General features: G+C 44.1%; 1 non-coding gene and 1 pseudogene across 1 annotated transcript; one reads left to right on the forward strand and one right to left on the reverse strand.

The window, feature by feature from the left end:
* Positions 1–7,496: 7,496 nt before the first annotated feature.
* On the reverse strand, positions 7,497–7,590 carry TRNAI-UAU (transfer RNA isoleucine (anticodon UAU)). The gene is made up of 2 exons: positions 7,553–7,590; positions 7,497–7,532 (listed from the first exon to the last, which is right to left on the reverse strand). It is a non-coding gene; the product is annotated as a tRNA-Ile (tRNA).
* Positions 7,591–18,651: 11,061 nt separating this feature from the next.
* Positions 18,652–19,188, forward strand: LOC141984565 (large ribosomal subunit protein bL21m pseudogene; annotated as a pseudogene).
* The last annotated feature ends 3,552 nt before the right edge of the window (positions 19,189–22,740 follow it).

A 22,740-nucleotide genomic window follows, 5' to 3' on the forward strand; every position in this document is an offset into this window, starting at 1 on the left:
CAACTGGGTCAGATTCTCAGCTGGTGTAAATTGATCTCACTCCCTTGAAGTCAATGGAGTGTGGCTGATTACACCAGTTGAGTATCTGGTCCCTTGTGTTCATAACTTTCTAAGTTATTCCTCTTTTGGACCTAATCTTCTTGCACTCAGCTCAAAGGGTAAAGTTTGAGCCAGATCGCATTAGTCATTTTAAGTTTTTGGGAAGGGGAATATTCTGTATGCATTAAACACACCATAATTAAGGGGTTTTTTTGGCTTTTCAACAAGTAACAAATGATTGAAGATTTTTTTTGTTCAGATTCCCCAAATGATTCATCCTCAGTGTGATTTAATTGCTGCTGTTGTAAGTATGAAATGAAATCAAGCAAATCAATCCACACAACCCACATAATATATATGTGCAGTTGCAAATTCTAAGATTGCAGTACTGCAATCTCCTACAACAGTATGGAGCTGTGAATAGTGTCCCATGCAACTATGGCTCTAATACATGGAACATGGAAAGAAACCCAAGGGATTGCCAGAGGGATCTTGGATGGAATTGGGAACTGCCAGAGTCCTTTCCCATGACATCCGGTGGTATTAGCATAGTTCTTTATCCAGTTCTCTGGAGAGTTGAGAGGTAGCAGAACCTTCACTTGGCCTTCCTGAACTAGATGGAGAGCAAGTCCCAGATTTTCTACCCAGCTGGCCAGAGTGGGGGTTGTCAATGAGAACCAGCTTTTCCATGCTAGTTGTTAATGGGATAGTTGCAGTTTCATCTGCCTGCCTAAGATTTGTAGATCATGCCCATTACTACTGCGGCACCTGCCTGCATAGAAAAAACTGACATAAAAATAAAGTGAAATTGACTTTCCTCCCAATTCTCTGTGCTGTTCACAGCTACGATTTAACAGCATACCACTTCTCTCTACCAGCTGAAGGATCTGTGCAGATCTGCTGCTCCAGTGTCCCAGACTGCATAGTGCAAATTGCAGTAGGAGACTTCAAAACAGCCAGGACAGCATACAGCAGCAGGACTTCAAGAGAAGTGAGAATCACACTTACAGTGGACAGCCTGGCAGCTACTGAGGGTTACATTTAAAGACCTTTCATAAATGAGCACCCATGAACTTACATGTAATGACAGCATTCCACTGTGTTAGTACAAGAGCACCCTCCCATGGTGGTAATGATATTTTAGATGTTATACACCTCAAATGATCCATAATAAAGTTGTACCTAATGTAACTACCTCTTCCAATACCACTGCCACTGGGGAGAGTCCTGAACCTTCTTCTCAACTCCTCGCCTCCCTATGAAAGGGAGATCTAGGAGCCCACTCTATCAAGCCTCATGCAACTACTTTCCTCGTACCCCGTTGGCCATTTCACCTTCTGCACTCCTTGCTTACTGTGCCCGTACTCTACACACCCCTCACTGGAGAGGCCCGAAGGGGTCAGTAATGTACTTCTATCTATCTGGGAGAATCTGAGTGGCTAGAGGATTTTTTTCAGTAATCTTTGGAATGGTCATTGTCTGGCAGTGTCCTTCCCTCTCCCCACAGTCATGCCCTAGGCAAGGTCACTGCTTGTGTCCTCCTCCTAGCATATTTTAGGGATCAAGAGCACCAATGATGATTCCCAGAAAGTGCCAAGAAATTCTTCAGTATACTTTTGCCATTATAAAAATACTAAACAATTAATTGTCTTCTTACAGTTAACATGGAGATCACTTTGCTAATAATACACCTGGTCAATATTTTATCCGAAAGTTTTTTCCCTCTAAATATTGCCTTTTTTTAAAAAATGAAAATTTTAGTAAAAAACTGATTATTTTCCAAAATATTTCATTTAGAATAATTGTGACTTTATCAACTTTTTTATGGAAGCCATTACTGAAACTTACCAAAAAGAGAGAGAACAAAACAAGGAAACACCAACAGGTTTTGATAAATGAAAAATTCTGTTCATTTCCATAACAGTTTTGATACATATTTTTTTTTTTTAAAAAAGGGTCCATTTTGTACCATACAAAAGGGTCACAATGTTGAAATGTGGACATTTTCAAAAAATTTGTTCTTAAAGTTGCCAAGCAGCTTTACTAATAGGCCATTTTAGAGACTAGTGTGCTTACACGCCAGTTGTAGACTTTGATATTCTTATTACTACTGATTGCCCTTTATCTGTTGATTGGGTAATGCTAACAATTATGATTCTTCAGATTTCCTAATTCACTTGGCTATACCTTAGTTAAAATTAGTTGCTACACAAATCTATTGTTCCTTATATTGATTTGAATTTTAGTTCTCTAAAAGATAGCTCAGTGAAGGCATTACTGAAGTGAGGACATGGCTGTGATTTTCAAAATGACTAGTAATACTGAGGTATCTCAACACTTTCTGAAACACAGTAAGTTACTCCATATGTCAAAAAGTTTTCAAAAATATTCTAACTGATTGAGAGAGAGTCACCTTTTCCACCAAGAAAAAAAGTCTTTGGAGCTATTTGCACTGACAAGGCAAATTAGGCCCAATCCTGCAATGACCTAAGTGTGGACAGACCCAGGAGTGCAGCTGCACTGAGCTCACTGCAGAATCAACAAGATCTCACAGTAGAATATCAGATGAATAAATCAATTTGTTATATTCAGCAACAACTCATTTTGAATTTGCAACCAAATCAGTGCACCTCATCACACCTAGGCATTTAGGGATTTGGGGCAAAAATTTGGGATTGGTCCTGCTTTTGGTCTTAGGCATTGGTCCTGGACATGTCTACACTACAATTAGACATCACCATCTCGTCCATGCCAGCTGACTCAGGCTCAGGGGACTCGGGCTAAGGTGGCTGTTTAACTGAAGAGTAGAGTAAGGGCTCCAGCTGCAGGTTCATGCTGCTTTTGCTGTCTGTGGGTGCTGTTTCTTAGTAGTTGTAGTAGTATTGAGTTGTCGGCTTGAGCCCCATACCTCATTGTGCTAGGTGCTGTACAGACAATTAACAACAATGACAATACAAGACAAGAGACAACAGGTGGAGACAGATGGTGGAGCACAAGGAAACAATAAAATAATATTACTCAACATGATACCATCCATCATGGGCACGGAGTGAGGCAGAGATCCTGTGGAAAAAATAGTATGTGATCTTGTATTTACAGGCTGTACATAATGCACACTAATCAAGGTGAGGAATTACGGTTGCGTGGGCAAGTCTGATTCTTCCCAAATTTTGAGAGGTTGACTTTTCACCCTTAATGTTCTTAGAATCTAGGATTTTTAATGTAATATACATATATGTGTACACGCTCATTTTCTTTAATGAGGCTTTATTTTATTTCATTTTGGTAAACTGCAGAGAAAGCAAAGTTTTGAATGGGACTCACAGGAGGAACTAGCATCAGAAGATTCAAAGCAGAAAAAACTGCAATTCTAGTAATAGACATCAGGTAGTAAGCATTTTATGGATAGCTTGCAATATTACTTAGAATTTGTCCTTCAAGCCGGAAAGATTTTAAGCATGTGGCTGTAGTGTTCTGTGCAATCCATTACTGTAACTGTTTCCAGCAAGAAGGATCCTTTTTCTTCTGAAGAAAATAAAGCATCAAATAGCATGAGCTAGCAAGATTACAAGAGCAAATCTCAGAGTTGCTGATTATCTTTCTTCCTGCTTTACAGTGGACAGAAGCCTTTGCATGCTAGTAATTCTAGTCTCTAAAATGAAACATCAGCTCCCCCTTCTGTGATTGTGGGGAATTGCATGTATTGGCTATCAAATACTTCTAAAAGGAAGAGTAGTTAGCTATTTCTTGGCTGACAGTGTTATGGGATGGAGTGAACTCTTGCACAAAATACCAAGCAAAAATGTTTCAAGTGGCCATAATTATTTTATTGACTGTACTTATCTTATTATACTTGAAGGGACTGACTCTGGTCTTGCCTCACATGTGCGCAAATACGGAATAAATCTATTGACGTCTATGGGTTACCTAGGGAGGTGGTGGAATCTCCATCCTTAGAGTTTTTAAGGCCCAGCTTGACAAAGCCCTGGCTGGGATGATTTAGTTGGTGTTGGTCCTGCTTTGAGCAGGGGGTTGGACTAGATGACCTCCTGAGGTCCCTTCTAACCCAAAAGGACCAAGGGAAATTAAATAGGGCCAGGATGTGTCAATAGGGAGAAAAAATAAGATGGGGGGCAGCAACAGGGAAGGGAAAAATGGAAGATGACTTAAACATCAGGGAAAGAAAGCATTAGTAGCATGTGGAAGATACAGATCTAGGAATCAGTCATAACTCCATAATTCAAAGTTTGTCTGATTTTAACATTATATGATTCTTTCAAGGGAACCTGGTCAAAACATAGAAATTTTAAGCTTCCCTCCCAGGTTTTACATTGTCAGCAAAACTCTGACAGAGTTATAGTTTTGTTACTCACAATTACCAGTCTGATCTATATTTATAACATGGCCATTGTCTGCAACAGTGCTGATTAAATAGGTGTGCAACAACTGGAGTAATTGCAAAAGTGAAGGCTCATTAGTCAACTGTGACTAAATGGAGTTTTTTAATAGTAAAATACAATTAAAAGTGTACTTAAGATAAATACGCTCACCCTGACTCAACTGCTTTCAAAGATTTTAAGGCCATAAGGGACCATTATGATGGTCTAGCTTGAATTCCTGGCCAACACAGGCCATAGAATTTCACCAAATAATTTCTGAATAAAACCCAATAGCTTGTGATTAAGCTAGAGCATTAAAAAAAAAAGCAAGTATTTTTGAAGATTTGGCTATATGTGACGTACTCAGAGTCACACCGGAAGACTGTGGCAAAGGTGAGACTAAAATTCAGACCATCTGACTCCCACCCTGTTAACCACAGTCCCATCAAGCCTCTCCATTAAAGACTGCACAGAAAATGTGCTTCTACTCTATACAGATTGTTTAGCTTTTCCTTTATATGCACCATTGAGAAGAATTCACATTTGAAATGGAAAACATTTTTTAAATAGTATCCTTTCTGGGAATTGACTCCTTCTACAGACCACCCCCCCGCTAGCAATGATGCAAGCGGTCTCCTGTTGTACCTTTTCACCTACAAGACAATACTTTTAAGCCAAAAGTTAACTCAGCAGATGCATAACTCCCCCGCTTGAGCTTTGTGAAATAAAAACTGAAATCTAAAAACATTTTAGCTACAATAGAAAAGCTGTTGAAAGAAGTGGACTTACAGAATGTAGGCTGAAACTTTGGGTTGCTTGTTTTCCTGAAGTGCTGAGTTTTGATTATTCCTCTGGGAATAAACAGACCCATCTATGTGTTTGAAAAAAAAAGATGTCTGAAGAAGATCCATCTCTTTATAACGTTTCACAGCTCGGCTTTGCTCCCAGGCACATGAGGAGGATAGAAGATTATGGGCTATGCGTTGCTGAGGAATGAGAAATGTATTAAGTTATTATATGATGCCTGCATGTGAAAGGACATGAGAATGTATACGTTAAGTACTTTGTAGCATTGTTATGTAGCCATGTTGGTCCCAAGATATTAGAGAGACAAGTTGGGTGAGGTAATATCTTTTATTAGACCACCTGCTGTTGGAGAAAGAGACAAGCTTTATATCTACACAAAACTCGTCTTCTGCCCAGTTCTGAAGAAGAGCTCTGTGTAGCTCGGAAACTTGTCTCTTTCTCCAGCAGAAGTTGATTCAATAAAAGATATGACCTCATGTTAAGTATTGTTAGGGTGTTCAGAACATGGGAGTATTGCCTGTTAATTGAATGATCACTATCTTGGCTTGGCCCAGTGGATGAGGCACTAGTCTGAGGCTCAGGAAATCTGGGCTCAAGTCCCAGCTCAGCCACAGACTTCCCATGTGACCTTTGGCAAGTCACTTAAGCTATTCTGTTGCCCCTCTGTGAAAGGGTGATAATACTTCTCTATCTCACGTGGTGAAGATGAAAGTCCACTAGTGATTGTGAGCTCCTGAGATACAATGATTTGGAGAGCCATTTAAACACATTTTATACATGAAAATGCATATATATATATATATGACATTAAATAAAGAATTCCTGTTTAAGTATAGAATACTCTTCATCTAACACACCTATTTAGTTGCTTAGATGATTTATGTTGGGGAAAATGATACATATGTAAGTTTTAAAAGGTTGGAGCTCTCAGAGTGTAATTGCTTTGAATTGCCTTATGATTTTTAATTTCCTTTCAGTCAGCTGGTGCACAACATTGCCATGTAGATATACACACCAGAGCGAAATGGAAATATGATTCTTATTGTCATCATATTAGTTCAGTGGGGTGTGTGTGGTTTAATTTCAGTCATTTATTTGTGGTGGGGTTACAGATGCAGTAATTTTTAAAAAAGAAACATGTTCTGGCTCAAACAGGATAGGACCATTACCATAAAATGATTTGGCAATTTTCACAGCATTATGATATCACCACGCCAGAACTTAAATTCTCATAGAGTATGTCCTGGAGCCCTCTACACTCCCCTCTCCCCAAACATGCTATAAAAGCTCCAGGGGGGGTTGAAAATATTTACCAGAGCTCCGCACCAGACAGCTCTGGATGAATTTAAGACCTGCATCACTCTCATGTAACTGCTCAATTTAGGACACCCCGCCTATACCCTACCAAGGGATCAAAGCGTGACCCAATACATTTAGGCACTCCCACCCTTTCCCTTCCGAGGGCTCAGGGTGTAAGGCACCTATCCTTACCCATGGGGCTCAGGAAGAAACCTGGTCAATTTAAGTACCTTCCCTTTCCATAGGGGCTCAGGGCTCTACAGGTCTGCAGAACCTTTTCCCAGTGAAAGAGCCTTACACAGCTGTGCTCTACACAGCTGTTTATTAGCAACACACACAGAATACGTATACCCAGCAAATCTCTTTTGGTCACCACTCCCAATATACAGACAAATTTCACCCGATGGCCAATCAGGATCCACTCATCTGGGGGTTCCTGCTATGCCTCTGCATGTCGCAGTCATGCAGGGGGGTCAGAGTTCCAGCAGCTTGATGTTGAACTGCAGTCCAGAAATGGTTCCCAAAGAGCATTGTTTTTCATTTACATTATATAGGTAAAACTAGCTCCCTCCTTCAAATTTACTAAACCTATCACATTATCCATTATAACAAAAATTTTAACCAATTACACACTGGCACCTATGTGTCCTCCTTCCTGCCCAAGTTTTTTACATTTTATCTTTCATGTCCAAATTGTAACTTAGTTGTGACCTTCTGTTTGTGCAGATGATCAGCATAAAAACACTGGTTAGAGCTTATTTTACCATTTATTGAACCTCTCTCTGTATCCTCCATAATTTCATAGAATATCAGGGTTGGAAGGGACCTCAGGAGGTCATCTAGTCCAACCCCCTGCTCAAAGCAGGGCCAAGCCCCAATTTTTGCCCCAGATCCCTAAAAGGCCCCCTCACAACACTGGGTTTAGCAGGCCAATGCTCAAACCACTGAGCTAACCCTCCCCCGTAAAAACAGTGCTCTAGGTGAGGCTTGAACTCACAACCTCAGCATGTCTCCACACAGCACTGCCCTATAAATACTATGCGCTAACCAATTGCGCTACTGGAGCACCCAAATTTCCCAGCGCCTGGGTGTTTCTGCTTTTCCACTGTGGTGGTTATAACTCTTGTTAGGGACGTTCCTGAGGTGGGGGAGCTTTATCAGCAGCAGAATGTTCTTTTTTTCAGTTTTAGTGGTGAACTCCCTGAGTTTCACCCATGGCTGGTTTAACATGGGGTGGGAAGGGGTTCTCAGGTCTCAGACCTACACTCCTGTTAACCCAAAGCAAACTGAAATTCATATGATCTGAATCTCAAACTTGCCATATCATGAAAGGGATAGATCTGATTGCCCAACTGACATCTAAACTGGCAAATTTTGCACACATTTTCTACGTGCTTATATGGCCCCTAACAACATAATATCTGAGCCCCTAACAAACAGTAATGAATTTAATCTCACAGCACACTGTGATTGAGGGAAGTCTTATTAACATCACCTTACCAAGGGGGGAACTAAGGCACTGAGTGACTTGCCCAAGTAAACACGGCAAGTTTACAGTACAGCCAGGAACTGAACAGAGGAATCCTGAATCCCTATCCAGTGCCTTAAACACGAACCCACCCTTATTCCCCCTGTTCCCCAAAGACAGACACACAAACTGGCATTTGGGCACAAAAATGCGGAAGTTGTGTGCGTGTGCCTGTGCCTGTGCCTGTGCCTAGCAGCACCATGTCTGCATACAGGGCTCAGGTGAAGGAGGGAACCTGGTCAGTAATTTTGTGTTATATGTCTGAACTTCTATGTACTTGCTGCATGAATAAACGGCACTTCTGTTCCTGAGCACACCGATCACAGGAGGTGGGACTGCAGATGGGTTAGGGAACATGCCCAAATATCATCCTCTACAGATATTGATTGGGCATTGTTAGCACACACAAAACAGATACTAAAAGAGATTCTAAAAGGGTGATGATTCATCTCTATATATTGGAATTAGGAATGAAATATAAGTTGCCTACGAAGTGGCTTGGTTTGAGCTGCGGCCCATTTAATTTGAGATGTGACTTGAAAATCAGCCAGTAACAGAGATATGTGACTGAAGTGAAAACAGGTCAAAGCATCTTCCTGTGAATCAGTCATACTTTGCTGAACATGTCCCTAAAGTGACAGCAACACATTTGCTGCATATCTGCTCCCATGCAAATGGGCAACAAAGGATTTTGTGCTCCAGAGGGTTTGATCTAGTAGCATAGCTCTTTGTAACATATTTCTGGACTATCTAGATATTTTATCAATATCAGTCTGTGTTTAGGTATACTTGAGCTGGTAAAATAATACAAAAAATGATTTAAGAGTGTTTCCAGCTATAAGAGTTGTGAGTTAGTTTGCTGTCATTTGGGGGAACATGTTACCATTTTTCACATGTAATCAAATGACCACTTGGTATTGGTGAAAATGTTTGCAAAGCCAAAATGTTTCACCATCAACACAGGAAAGACCATCTCTGGAGCCTGACAGTCAAAAAAATCCCATAGACTTCAACGGACAAAGACTGCAGGGTAGGACCTGTGAAAATTACATGATATTATCACTAATATTGTCATTTTTTATTCCCTCATAGTAACTGTTGAGCCTGGGGTAAAAATTTCTAAAGTCCCTGATTTAAAGCCCATTGATGTGAACAGAAAGACTTTTTTGATCAAGTTCTAAATGTCTTCATCTGTAGAACCCATTCAAACAGTGGCACTAAGAATCTATCTGATGAGCTTCATGCCCATGCCTGAATTTTATCACTGTCAAATTTATTTTCAAGGGGAAGAAATAGCAAAACTAACATCAGAACACATTATTTTTATCAGTGTGAAGAGGGATTAGTTTTCTAAAATTTCTTTGCTTTGTTGTCAGCTCAATAAATCTTGTTATAAATGTTCAGGGCTACATTGTTTGTAAGCCAGATCTCTCTCTCATGATTTGACCAAATTTTGGATGGGAAGTTAGCCTCATTCTTCATAAATAAAAGTTAATATCTCAGCTATATTGTTTCTAAAGTACCCTCTTACAGTAGAATTTAGATGAGATCATGTTTATGCACTGTAGATCTTTTAGGCTTTAGATTATAACATATTCTAGGAAGAGAGGAATCCACCTAATGAAGAGAGGGAAGAGCATCTTCTCAGGCAGGCTTGCTAACCTAGTGAGGAGGGCTTTAAACTAGGTTCGCCGGGGGGGCGGTGACCTAAGCCCAGAGGTAAGTGGGGAAGTGGGATACCGGGAGGAAACACAAAGAGGATGGTGCAACAGGGGAGGCCTCCTGATTCATACTGAGAAAGTAGGGCAATAGGCTAGTTATCTTAGGTGCCTGTACACGAACGCAAGAAGCCTGGGAAACAAGCAGGAAGAATTGGAAGTCCTGGAACAGTCAAGGAACTATGATGTGATTGGAATAACAGAGATTTGGGAGGGTAACTCACATGACTGGAGCACTGTCATGGATGGGTATAAACTGTTCAGGAAGGACAGGCAGGGGAGAAAAGGTGGAGGAGTTGCCCTGTATGTAAGAGAGCAGTATGATTGCTCAGAGCTCCAATAGAAAAGCTAGTTGAGAGTCTTTGGGTTAAATGTAGAGGCGAGAGCAACAAGGGTGATGTCATGGTGGGCATGTGCTATAGACCACCAGACCAGAAGGATGAGGTAAATGAGGCTTTCTTCGGACAACTAACAGAAGTTTCCAGATCACAGGCCCTCGTTCTCATGGGGGACTTCAATCACCCTGACATCTTCTGGGAGAGCAATACAGCAGTGCACAGACAATCCAGGCAGTTTTTGGAGAGTGTTGGGGACAACTTCTTGGTGCAAATGCTGGAGGAACCAACTAGGGGCAATAGTCCTCTTGATCTGTTGCTCACATACAGGGAAGAACTGGTAGGGGAAGTAGAAATTGGTGGCAACTTGGGCAGCAGTGACAATGAGATGGTCAAGTTCAGGATCCTGACAAAAGGAAGAAAGGAAAGCAGCAGAATATAGACCCTGGACTTCAGAAAAGCACACTTTGACTCCCTTATGGAACTGATGGGCAGGATCCCCAGGGAGGCTAATGTGAGGGGGAAAGGAGTCCAGGAGAGCTGGCTGTATTTTAAAGAAGCTTTATTGAGGGTGCAGGAACAAACCATCCCGATGTGCAGAAAGAATAGAAAATATGGCAGATAACCAGCTTAGCTTAACAGAGAAATCTTCAGTGAGCTGAAACACAAAAAGGAAGCTTACAAGAAGAGGAAACTTGGACAGATGACTAGGGAGGAGTATAAAAATATTGCTCTAGCATGCAGGGGTGTAATCATAGAATCATAGAATAGAATCATAGAATATCAGGGTTGGAAGGGACCTCAGGAGGTCATCTAGTCCAACCCCCTGCTCAAAGCAGGACCAATCCCCAACTAAATCATCCCAGCCAGGGCTTTGTCAAGCCTGACCTTAAAAACCTCTAAGGAAGGAGATTCCACCACCTCCCTACGTAACCCATTCCAGTGCTTCACCACCCTCCTAGTGAAAAAGTTTTTACTCATATCCAACCTAAACCTCCCACACTGCAACTTGAGACTATTACTCCTTATTCTGCCATCTGGTACCACTGAGAACAGTTTAGATCCATCCTCTTTGGAACCCCCTTTCCGGTAGTTGAAAGCAGCTAGGAAGGCCAAAGTACAATTGGAGTTGCAGCTAGCAAGGGATGTGAAGGGTAACAAGAAGAGTTTCTACAGGTATGTTAGCAAGAAGAAGAAGGTCAGAGAAAGTGTGGGACCCTTAATGAATGGGGGAGGCAACCTAGTGACAGATGATGTGGAAAGAGCTGAAGTACTCAATGCTTTTTTTGCCTCGGTCTTCACAGACAGTCAGCTCCCAGACTGTTGCACTGGGCAGCACAGTAAGGAGGAGGAAGTAAGCAGCCCTCAGTGGTGAAAGAACAGGTTAAGGACTATTTAGAAAAGCTGAACATGCACAAGTCCATGTGTTTGGATCTAATGCATCTGAGGGTGCTGAGGGATTTGGCTGATGTGATTGCAGAGCCATTGGCCATTATTTTTGAAAACTTGTGGCAATCGGGGGAGGTCCCGGATCATTGGGAAAAAGGCAAATATAGTGCCCATCTTTTAAAAAGGGAAGAAGGAGAATCCTCACCTAAATCCCTGGAAAAATCATGGAGCAGGTCTTCAAGGAATCCATTTTGAAGGACTTGGAGGAGAAGAAGATGATCAGGAACAGTCAACGTGGATTCACCAAGGGCAAGTCACAGCTGACCAACCTGATTCCCTTCTATGATGAGATAACTGACTCTGGGGATACGGGGAAAGCAGTGGACATGACATATCTGGACTTTAGCAAAGCTTTTGATACGGTCTCCCACAGTATTCTTGCCAGCAAGTTAAAGAAGTATGGATTGGATGAATGGACTATTAGGTGAATGGAAAGCTGTCTAGATCGTTGGGCTCAACAGGTAGTGATCAACGACTCAACGTCTAGACGGCAGCCGTCATCAAGCGGAGTGCCCTGGGGTTGGTCCTGGGGCCGGTTTTGTTCAACATCTTCATTAATGATGTGGATGATGCAATGGATTGCCCCGTCAGCAAGTTCGCAGATGACACTAAGCTGGGGGGAGAGGTAGATAGGCTGGTGGGTAGGGATAGGGTCCAGAGTGACCTAGACAAATTGGAGGATTGGGCTAAAAGAAATCTGGATATGAGTCAACAGTGTGCCTTTGTCGCCCTTGTTGCCAAGAAGGCTAACGGCATATTGGGCTGCATTAGTAGGAGCAAAAAGAAAAGGAGTACTTGTGGCACCTTAGAGACTAACAAATTTATTTGAGCATAAGCTTTCATGAGCTACAGCTTGCAAATACAGACTAACACGGCTGCTACTCTGAAACCTGTCATTTAGTAGGAGCATTGCCAGCAGATTGAGGGAAGTGAATATTCCCTTGTATTCGGCACTGGTGAGGCGACATCTGGAGTATTGCATCCAGTTTTGGGGCCCCCAATACAGGAAGGATGTGGACAAATTGGAGAGAGTCCCACAGAGGGCAATGAAAATAATTAGGGGGCTCGGGCCTTGACTTATGCGGAGAGGCTGAGGGAACGGGTCTTATTTAGTCTGCAGAAGTTAAGAGTAAGGGGGGATTTGATAGCAGCCTTCAACTACCTGAAGGGGGGTTCCAAAGAGCATGGAGCTAGGCTGTTCTCAGTGGTGGCAGATGACAGGACAAGGAGCAATAGTCTCAAGTTGCAGTGTGGGAGGTCTAGGTTGGATATTAGGAAATACTGTTTCACTAGGAGGATGGTGAAGCACTGGAATGGGTTACGTAGGGAGGTGGTGGAATCTCCTTCCTTAGAGGTTTTTAAGGCCTGGCTTGGCAAAGCCCTGGTTGGGATGAGTTAGTTGGGGTTGGTCCTGCTTTGAGCAGGGGGTTGGACTAAATGACCTCCTGAGGTCTCTTCCAACCCTAATCTTCTATGATTCTATGATTCTATGATATTAGATACCTGTTCAGTTGTGAACATGGAGTTAGGGCTTGAACATTAGGTGTAGGAAGAAAAGACAATGGTGAGGAAGGTTCAATTGAAACTCGAAGAGTGGAATGGAAAAATGTGATGAGAGATTAATAATGCCATGGTGCTAGTTATAAAAAAAGCCACTCTGATCAGTGCAGCTTTCTGAACATTAAATTCTCATGGTAAGAAACTCCTCTCACTACATATAAATTTTCAGGTGTCTTTGAATGCAACATTTGTGATTCTCCTATTAGCAACAGCTCTATAATTCTAAATATGGCATCAATTGTACCCCCAGCAGTATAGGAACCAAACCTCAGTTTGTTTCCATCCTGGTCTTACAATCAAAAATACTAGTCACCTGCTTTAATAGTTAAGAAAATGTGTAATGTTTAAACAGTAAGGGTTAAAGGCAATGGGCTTGGATTTAACTAAATGACTCCAATTTACATTATAGAATCATAGAATCATAGAATATCAGGGTTGGAAGGGACCTCAGGAGGTCATCTAGTCCAACCCCCTGCTCAAAGCAGGACCGATCCCCAATTAAATCATCCCAGCCAGAACTTTGTCAAGCCTGACCTTAAAAACTTCTAAGGAAGGAGATTCCACCACCTCCCTAGGTAACACATTCCAGGGTTTCACCACCCTCCTAGTGAAAAAAGTTTTTCCTAATATCCAACCTAAACCTCCCCCCACTGCAACTTGAGACCATTACTCCTTGTTCTGTCATCTGCTACCACTGAGAACAGTCTAGAGCCATCCTCTTTGGAACCCCCTTTCAGGTAGTTGAAAGCAGCTATCAAATCTCCCCTCATTCTTCTCTTCCGTAGACTAAACATCCCCAGTTCCCTCAGCCTCTCCTCATAAGTCATGTGTTCCAGTCCCCTAATCATTTTTGTTGCCCTCCGCTGGACTCTTTCCAATTTTTCCACATCCTTCTTGTAGTGTTCAGAGTAACAGCCGTGTTAGCCTGTATTCGCAAAAAGAAAAGGAGTACTTGTGGCACCTTAGAGACTAACCAATTTATTTGAGCATAAGCTTTCGTGAGCTACAGCGTGAGCTCACGCTGTAGCTCACGAAAGCTTATGCTCAAATAAATTGGTTAGTCTCTAAGGTGCCACAAGTACTCCTTTTCTTCTTGTAGTGTGGGGCCCAAAACTGGACACAGTACTCCAGATGAGGCCTCACCAGTGTCGAATAGAGGGGAATGATCACGTCCCTCGATCTGCTGGCAATGCCCCTACTTATACAACCCAAAATGCCATTGGCCTTCTTGGCAACAAGGGCACACTGTTGACTCATATCTAGCTTCTCGTCCACTGTAACTCCTAGGTCCTTTTCTGCAGAACTGCTGCCGAGCCATTTGGTCCCTAGTCTGTAGCGGTGCATTGGATTCTTACATCCTAAGTGCAGGACTCTGCACTTGTCCTTGTTGGACCTCATCAAATTTCTTTTGGCCCAATCCTCCAATTTGTCTATGTCCCTCTGTATCCTATCCCTACCCTCCAGCGTATCTTCCTCTCCTCCCAATTTAGTGTCATCTGCAAACTTGCTGAGGGTGCAATCCACCCCATCCTCCAGATCATTAATGAAGATATTGAACAAAACCAGCCCCAGGACTGACCCTTGGGGCACTTCACTTGATACTGGCTGCCAACTAGACATGGAGCCATTGATCACTACCCGTTGAGCCCGACAATCTAGCCAGCTTTCTATCCACCTTATAGTCCATTCATCCAGCCCATACTTCTTTAACTTGCTGACAGCAGAGCTGTGTGTCTAAGCCCCCCATGCTTGAAAATGTATCCCTAAAGCTCTTTTCTGATGATTAACCCAGTAATACCATCAAAAGGAAACTAGCTAATGATCCATAATATTGGGTTTCTCTGCTACTGGTGCCACAGTTAATATAATTTTTTTAGCAATATACCTGCCAGCAACTAGCAGCTCAGTAAGTTAGCACACATGATAAATTCAGGTCTCATTCTGCTCCTAGGGTCCTCCAGCATTCTTCGCAGGTAGCCACAATTCTTTCATGATTGAAATTACCTGATGAATCCATTCCATAGACATCCTGCTGGTTCTTTCTTAGGGGGGAGGGGATTTTTTTTCAAATGCAGTCCCACCATATTCATAGCTCTTCAATCTCTGTGTGAGTACTGCATGTCAAACAGTTAGCAAAATCAAATTTATCTGAAACCTATTGGCATAACTCTCTGATGATCTGTTACGATATGGTTGTTACTGTGCTCCACCTTGTGGATGCTCAGAATTTTGTGGTACCAATGGGCGTAGAACAGGGGTGGGCAAATTTTTTGGCCTGAGGGCCACACCTGGGTATGGAAATTGTATGGCAGGCCATGAATGCCCACAAAATTGGGGGGTTGGTGTGTGGGAGGGGGTGAGGGCACCGCCTAGGGGTGCAGGCTCTGGGGTGGGGTTGGGATGAGGGGTATGGGGTGCAGAAGGGTCCTTCAGGCTGGAATCCGAGGGATTTGGAGGGCTGGAGGGGGATCAGGCCTGGGGCATGGGAGGGGTTGAGGGCTCCGGCTGGGGGTGCAGGCTCTGGGTTGGGGCTGGGGATGAGGGATTTGGAGTGCAGGAGGGGGCTCTGGGCTCGGACCGAGGGGTTCGGAGGGCAGGAGTGGGATCAGGGCTGGGGCAGAGGGTTGGAGCATGTGGGGGGAAGGGTCAGGGGTGCAGGCTATGGGAGGCGCTTACCTCAAGCAGCCTTCTGGAAGCAGTGGCATGTCCCCCCTCTGGCTCCTAGGCAGAGACGCGGCCAGGCAGCTCAGTGCACTGCCCTGTCTGCAGGCGCCACCCTTGCAGCTCCCAGTGGCCACAGTTCCTGGCCAATGGGAGCTGCAGGGGCCATGCTTGGGACAGGGGCAGCGTGCGGAGCCCCCTGGCTGCCCCTATGCATAGGGGCAATAGGGGGGACATGCTGCTGCTTCTGGGAGCCGTGCAGAAAGCCCCCGACCCTGCTCCCCAGCTGGAGCACCAGAGTGGGGCAAGCCCCCGACCCTGCTCCCCGGCAGGAGCTCAAGGGCTGGATTAAAAGGCCTGATGGGCCAGACGTGGCCCATAGGCTGTAGTTTGCCCACCCTGGCATAGACTCTAGATTCTAATTCCCCAAACGCCTAAGACCCTTCCACTTTAGCCATTGCAAAATCTCTGCTATTAGCAGTACAGGGCTTATGTTAACAAGTATTCAATGGGGGATGCTGGAACAACAAAAAGGAGAGGATAAAACTTATCTGTCATCCAGATGTTCTCATTTCTCACTCCTGGAGGGTTGGATTACTGGTGAACTCAGGGCTATATAAGAATAACTTCTCAGTGGGTACACAGATTTAACAGCAGTCATTCCACTTTATTCAGTGCAGCGCAAAGTTATAATGGGTATAGTTTCAGTGCATCACAAATTTTGGCCCTGATTCAGAAAAATATCCATACTGGACTTAAGCATGTGCATTAAAGCACATACTCAAGTGTTTTCCTGAATTTGAGGTCTTTATTTTTTGCAGCACATGTTATAACCTAAATTTCTTGCATATGTAAACTTCCTATGGGACTGATTCCCATACTCCCTCTAAAACAACATGTAGAATCACAGAAATGTAGGACTGGAAGGGATCTTGATAAGTCATCTACTTGATAGTCCAGTCTACTGCATTGAGGCAGGACTAAGTATTATCTAGCTCCAGTGGTTTTCAACCTTTTTTCATTTGCAAACCCCTAAAAAATTTCAGATGGAGGTGTGGACCCTTTTGGAAATCTTAGTCCACCCATATAGTGTAATCACATGCGGTCAGAACCTGCGATGAAGTTCCATACAACTCCTGACCATCTCAATAGGGAAACATGCTGGCAGGTTGTGGAAACATTATAAGGAATGGGAGAGTTCACTGGACTCCGCAAGCACATGGTCATTTCAGAATCCTTTCTCATGTATTATTGTTACCATACAGAATAGGAATAAATCCCAGATCTCCTTATGCACACAGCTATAGGGTGCCCCTGGCCTTTGTGGCTCCCTACAGGAAGCCCCACTGCTCTGCTTCACCCTGCCCATGAAACTGTGAGATGAAAGGAAAAGAGCAGCAAAGATGAGGTCTCCATGTCTGCCTACAGATGCCTCACTGAAGCAGCCATCTTGGAAGCTAGAGGACCTCGTCTTCAAACGGCTAGAAGGACTAGCGACAGCCAATCAGACAGGATTGCCAACTGTCTAATCACACAAACCCAAACACCCTTTCCCTGCCCCCTGCCCTGCCCCTGCCCCGAGGCCCTGCTCCTTCCCCAAGGCCCTGTCCCTGCCCCGCCCCTTCTCTGAGGGCCTCACCCCGCTCATTCCATCCCCCCCCCCCTCCGTTGGTCGCTCTCCCCAACCCTCATTCACTGTCACTGCGCTAAGGCAAGGGGTTGGGGTGCGGGAGGGGGTGTGGCTCTGGGCTGGGGCTAAGGGGTTCAGAGTGTCAGAGGGGGCTTCGGGCTGAGCCTGGGGGAAGGGTTTGGAGTGTAGGAGGGGGTGCAGGATGCAGGCGCCAGGAGGGGTCTCAGGGCTGGGGCAGGGGATTGGGGTGCAGGAGGAGGTGAGGGGTGCAGGCTCTGGGAGGGAGTTTGGGTGCTGGAGGGGGCTCAGGGCAGAGGGTTGGGGTGTGGGAAGGGGTGAGGGGTGCAGGCTCTGGCTGGGCGGCACTTACCTCAGACAGCTTGCGATTGGTGGCACAGCAGGGTAAAAGCAGACTCCCTGCTTGCCCTGGCCCCACTCTGCTCCTGGAAGTGGCCGGCATGTCACTGCAAACCTTGGAGAGGACCACGGGTCTCTGAGCACTGCCCGTACCCTGAGTACCAACTCCATAGCTCCCATTGGCCAGGAACTGCAGCCAATGCCTGCTGCGGGAGCAAAGCCTGCCTTAGCCCCACTGTGCACCAACCGGGAGCCACTGGAGGTAAGCAGGGCAGGGGGCTCCACACACTGCCCCCTCCGTGCACTGCTCCCAGAAGCAGCCAGCATGTCTTTGTGGCTCCCGGGGGGAAGTAGGGTGTTCCGCACGCTGCCCCTGCCTTCAGGCACCACTCCCGCAGCTCCCATTGTCCGCAGTTCCCAGCAAATGGGAGTTGCAGAGTCGGCGCTCAGGGCATGGGCAGTGTGTGGAGACCCCTGCCCCCCCAGGGGCCGCAGGGATGTGCCGTCCACTTCCGGGAGCAGCACAGGGGCTGGGCAGGCAGGGAGCCTGAATTAGCCCTGCTGCTCCACTGGACTTTTAGCAGCCTAAAATCTCCTGGTTTAGCTTCAGTAGCCTCCAGGAGATAGAGCCTGATTCCGGGAGAATCCTGGCAAAATTGGGAGGGTTGGCAACCCTACAATCAGAGCCCAGCAGGCTCAGATGAAAGGAGCTGCCTTGCTTTAGGAGTTCAATTCCTGGCTGGGCCCAAAGAAGTGGCCTTACAATCAGACAGAATTCATGGCTAGCTTAATTTATGTGGCTGGGAGTGCAAAGAGAGATGGACCTGAGGCTCTGGCCCTGAGGGAGAGGATTTATTGAAGTTAGGGGCTAATTTTGGCACAAGAACAAATGGATATAAACTGTCCATCAACAGTTAGAAGCGAGAGAACTCAAAGCACTTCACTACAGCAAGGAATTATTGCCAAAACATCATTGTCCTCACCTCCATGGCCTGAAGTCAAACTGCCAGATCCAATAGAAGAGGCAAAGTACCATGCAGAGGTCATGCAAAAGGTGAATGAGATGATTGCCACTGGGCAGTATGGAAGGTTCTTTGCTGTGGTTCACTTTGCCAGTAAGCAGTGGAAGGGAACCAGCGAAGATTTGATTTTAATGGAAAACGTGCTGCCAGATGAATGTGGAGACCGAATCCAACTGGAGAAGGCTTTGCTGGTTGGTGCCGATGACTTCACGCTAATTGGAAAGCCATTTCTGGGGAAAGATCTTGTCCATGTGGAAGCCACAGTTATTGAAAAAACAGAATCTTGGCCAAGAATTAACATGAGATTTTGGAAAAGGCACAATTATCAAAGGAAGAAAATTATCATGCAGCCACAAACGGTCCTCTGGATAAACACCATAGAAATTGCTCCCTGCTTGTCATGATCGATTGTTGGTCTAGTAGGTCTTGGTTTATTTTTACTGCTTTAGGAAGTATGGAAATAAAGAACTCTTGTCATTGGGGAAAAAAAAACAAGTTTAGGCTTGAAATTAGGCAAAGATTTCTAACCATCAGAGGAGTGACATTCTGGAACAGCCACGGGAAGCAGTGGGGACAAAAAAACTAACTTGTATCAAGACTGAGCTTGACATGTTTATGAAGAAGATAGCATGATAAGATTGCCTACAATGACATATGGCCTATCCGCAACCAATATGTCCAACAGCTGGAGATGGAACACTAGATGAGAAGGCCTCTGAGTTACTACAGAGAATTCTGTTCCAGGTGTCTGGCTGGAGGGTCTCACCCACATGCTCAAGTGTTAACTGATCTCCATATTTGGGGGTCAGGAAGGTTTAGTCTCCCAGGTCAGATTGTCAGAGGCCATGAAGGTTTTTCACTTTCCTCTGCAGCATGGGGTATGAGTGCTTGATTGAACTAGAGTAAATGGAGATTTGAGGACTTCAGTAACTCAGACAGAACTTATAGGCCTATTACAGGAGAGTATGGGTGAGGTTCCATGGCCTGCAATCATGATGGTCCCTTCTGGCCTTAAAGTCTATGAGATAGGGCTGGAGATAAAGGGAGCCATGATGAAGAGTCCTAGGGAAATAGCAGAAAAGGATTGAAGTTGAGTGGTATGTGGCCATAGGATCCCTGTGTTGGAACCTGGAGTAGTGGGCGGGCCCAGGTTCCTCTAACAGCCACAAGTAAAGAAGTTTAAACCCCACAAAGGGGACAGGGCTTAGCTGGGAGCCCAAACAAAGGGCTGAGTTTGAAGGGCCCAGATCTAGTGCTTAAGACTCTAGTCTTTAATACCCTTGAAGGAGATCATTTGGACTTTGTGACTCTGCTGAAGGGGCAAGCTGCTGCAGACCAGCCATGGTTGACCAGCAGCCTGCAGCGGGTACCAAGGATGAGAAAAGGACTGCAATACCACACTACCTTGTAGGATGGGGGAAGGGATAGCTCAGTGGTTTGAGCATTGGCCTGTTAAATCCAGGATTGTGAGTTCAATCCTTGAGGGGGCCGTTTAGGGATCTGGGGCAAAAATTGGGGATTGGTTCTGCTTTGAGCAGGGGGTTGGACTAGATAACCTCCTAAGGTCTCTTCCAACCCTGATATTCTATAATTTGAAGAAGATGTGAGTACCTCTTTATACACAAACAAATAAGCCAGCCATACAAAAAAAATATTAGAACACAGAAGAAAAAAGAATTTTAAATGCAATCTAAAAACTTTTATTTTTAAAAGGATTTACCATAAATTATAGTTCTGTAAATATAGTACAGTGCTCCAAATATAGAGAAAATACATTCATTGAAAACTTTCTAAAACGACATTGTCAGAATTTAAATTCTAGACCTCATACAAGGGGATGAGCATGTAGAATTTAATGTTTAATTTTTTTAGCTGAGATTGGATCTGTTTAGACATTATTCAGACTGCTTTGACATAAAGTTGAACTGCATGTCTAAAGGTATTTTCATTTCTGAAGCTTAACATGAAATCCCTGAAGTTCATCAATCAAGCTCTTGGTCTCCAAGACTTTGTACAAATACCAAGTGCTGTCACATCTTTCTTGAAAGAACTACCACCCCAGCCCACCCTGCATTTCATTAAAATCACTAACTCGCTTCGGAAGTTTAACAATAATATCTTAAGAGTGGCTCATGTAGAAAGACAAAATAGTTTTTGGCACCCACTGAGTACAATATGAGGTTTTGGTCCCATTAAAATCAGCATTTCTTAATATTTCTGCCACACAATCATATCAGAGAGATACCCAGTTTTGATGTTTTAACTCAGCCCATGTGTAACTGCACTGATTCCATATGCCTGGGTGCACAAGTGCTGAATTTGGACGATATGAATACATTTCTAATATAAGAATAAACCTTTCCAGTTTGGGTTGGGGGAAGGAACACCTCATGTGCCCAGGCAAGCCTTTTATGTACACAAGTAAAGTTAAGAGAGAGAAATGCTGCCTCTACATGACATGAAAAAGATATGATCTTTCTGGTCTCTGGTGGACATGTTTGGAATAACTGTCCAATTTGTCTGAAATTCGTTAAAGAAGGTATGACACCGAATTTAAACTTTTCCACACATAAAATTTGTGCAATTAAACTAGATATTTTCAGGTGACAAGCAGTTTTAAAGGGATTTGATCAGATCCACACTCAGCTAGCAATGCTATCAGAATTTCTTCCAACTGAACAAATAGAATGTTCTGCTCCTGGCTTTATAATACCTTTGTTGCTCACCGATCCCAGGGATAACCAGGAGGTCCTCTAAGTTGTGCTCAGCTTCACTAGACCCCCAAAGGGATACACCTGCAGCTGCAGGTCACAAGACTTCAGTGGCACTCTGGTCACATCCTCTTTCACTTGGTCATACCCTTGACTTTCCCACTGGGAGAGAGGATGGCCTCAAGCTAGCTACACCAAATCTGTACCACCAGGAATTCACCATATATCTTATAGAATAGATTATATAAATGCATGAGAACCAAGAGAAAGACGAAGGAAAGTGTAGGTCCTCTATTTAGTGGGGAAAGAGAGCTAATAACCGATGCCATTAAATTTAATGCCTGTTTTGCTTCAAAGGTAAATGGATACCAGATGCTTAACACAATCAATATTAACAACCAGGGGGAACGAATGCAAGCCAAACTAGGGGAACAAACAGGTTACACAATATTTAAATAAGTTAGATTCAAGTCAGCAGGGCCTGATGAAATTCACCTTAGGGTACTTCACGATCTAGCTGAAACAATCTCTGGTCTCTTAGTGTTTATCTTCAAGAACTCACAGAGTGGGACCCAGAGGATTGGGGAAAGGCAAACATAGTACCTATATTTTAAAAAGTGAACAAAGAGAACCTGGGGAATCATAGACCAATCAGCCTAACTTCAATACCTGGAAAGATACTAGAACAGATTATTAAACAATCAATTTGTAAGCACCTAGAGGATACTAGGGTGATAAGAAATAGCCAACATGGATCTGTCATGGATCTGGGAGGATAATATGAGGGGGAAAGGAGTCCAGGAAAGCTGGCTGTATTTTAAAGAAGCCTTATTGAGGGTGCAGGAACAAACCATCCCTATGTGCAAAAAGAATAGCAAATATGGCAGGCGACCAGCTTGGCTTAACAGTGAAATCATCGGTGAGCTTAAACACAAAAAGGAAGTTTACAAGAAGTGGAAACTTGGTCAAATGACTAGGGAGGAGCATAAAAATATTGCTCGAGCATGCAGGGGTGTAATCAGGAAGGCCAAAACACAACTGGAGTTGCAGCTAGAAAGGGATGTGAAGGGTAACAAGAAGGGTTTCTATGTTAGCAACAAGAAAAAGGTCAGGGAAAGTGTGGGACCCTTAATGAATGGGGGAGGCAACCTAGTGACAGATGATGTGGAAAAAGCTGAAGCACTCAATGCTTTTTTTCCCTCGGTCTTCACAGACAAGGTCAGTTCCAACACTGCTGTCCTGGGC

This window comes from Natator depressus, chromosome 3 (assembly GCF_965152275.1).
Source record: "Natator depressus isolate rNatDep1 chromosome 3, rNatDep2.hap1, whole genome shotgun sequence".
Lineage (NCBI taxonomy): Eukaryota > Metazoa > Chordata > Testudines > Cheloniidae > Natator > Natator depressus.